Here is a 1,955-nt window from a genome sequence, read left to right as displayed (position 1 = left end):
GCTTCTGAACCATAAAATAGTGTTGACCATATAAATGTCTTAACTGTTCTTCTCCTTATATCTGTAGACATTTTCTTGTTTGTTAAAACCCCTTTCATTTTCTTAATAGTCCTCCACAGCACTTTTACCTTAACAGTACTTTTAAGGCCCTAACAAGTTTTCTGTATCCACTGTTAGTGCTTAACAGCTAAATGTTAGCCTTAACAGGAATTTGTTACCTTTAACAGCTATTTGTTAGTGCTAACAAGTTTTGTGTATACGGCCCCTGATCGATATGTATCGTAATATTTTACATATGGTGGTACAATCATGTAATTTCTCAAAATGTGCCAAAGAATATCTCACTTCTTTAAAATTTCAGAATTATATTTTCCCTTTGAATACTATCAATTTTGGTTATGAATTCAACACATTTGCAGACTTGTACCTTAACCAATAAACAGTTGATTAACGTCAAAGAGAAATGTAAAGAGTTTGTACTTGAGTTGATTAATCAAGTGCAGCTGCGCCTGCCAGGTAATGTTGACACCCTACTTCTTTTACAGAAATTACATCCTCGTGTAGCCACTTCTCAAATCAAGGGTTCTATTGCAACTATTGCTTCCAGGTACAGATCTATAGTCAGAGATATAGATGAACTAGAAAATGAATGAGGTGTACTTAACCTTGAGCAATGGCCCAAATCATGTTTGGAAAACAGTGTTGCATTTTGGGCAGAGGTATATGAAAAACTAGATTATGCAGGTAACCGAAAGTTCTCTAGTATTTCTGCCTTCCCCTTGGCATTATTGTCTTTGCCTTTCTGAAATGCAAATGTGGAAAGGGTATTTTCGGTTATGAACATCGTGCACTCAAAAGTAAGGAACAGATTTAGTGTACGATCTGTTGAGGTTATTTTGCAAATTAGGTGTGGCTTGTCTCTTCAGGGTTCATCTTGTGTTGACTTTATTCCCACTGAAGACATGTTAAAGAACTCTTTTGCTAAGGCTGAAGAAAAAACACGAGAGAATCAAGACATTGTTTATTTGGAAGTAGACATAAAATGAAATTGTATTTTGAAAAAAAAAAATCAATACAGTCTTAGAAGAAATCATTAAAACTCAATTTCAATGTAAAAGACAATACTTTATTTTTATTCTGAATTATATCTTTCATACAAAAGTAAACTTAGTTACTGTAACTTCCAACCTATCATGTTAAAACTGCTTACCATTATTTTTGTGTAGAATTTAATTAAATATATGTTGCAATGAACGTATTTATGTTTATAATAATTCCTTCTTTTTTGTGGGAAAAAAATGTGGGAATTCAGATTTCCTTGTGTGAAAAAACTAATTTGTGGGAACTGGCATAGATCACCGTGGCAACACTGTAGTTGACCGTTAGTCGACACAACTACAGCAGTGAAATTGGACGTGTTAAGTTGGTGCTGGACTTGTTATACAACCATAATACGAGCAGATATAAAGTTTGTAAATAGTTTAGATTTTCAATAAATTGTGTACCTCCGGTTGCTCAGTAGTGATAATATATATATATCAATTTCTTTTTTCGATTCTGTTCCAAGAATACACGAGGTGGCTTGGTCCAGGCAAAAGCATGAATAATGAATTAGTGAAAATCAACTAATGAAATTCAATTTTGTATTGAACTCTTAAGATTGATAGAAATAGCAGTTAAAACAAACTTGCGATTACAACAGACTAAACGTGCGATTTGTTCGATAAATAGGTGACTATATCGTCATAGTAATAGTAAAGAAATCAAGTCCTTTGCAATGCTGTCAACGACAGATCTTCAAGCAATAATCTACCGTAATATCACGTATCTCCTTGGGAAACTGGATCGGAAAGGTATGTACAATTATTAACATTGTTGAAATGTTCAGTTCAAAATGCACGCTGTATTGCCAAGATTGGTTCACGGTCCCAGCCACTTCCTGAAGGACAATGTTT

This window comes from Oratosquilla oratoria, unplaced genomic scaffold, assembly GCF_046742065.1.
Source record: "Oratosquilla oratoria isolate Oo_2021 unplaced genomic scaffold, ASM4674206v1 SCAFFOLD49, whole genome shotgun sequence".
NCBI classification, from domain to species: domain Eukaryota; kingdom Metazoa; phylum Arthropoda; class Malacostraca; order Stomatopoda; family Squillidae; genus Oratosquilla; species Oratosquilla oratoria.
This window is presented reverse-complemented; position numbering follows the sequence as displayed.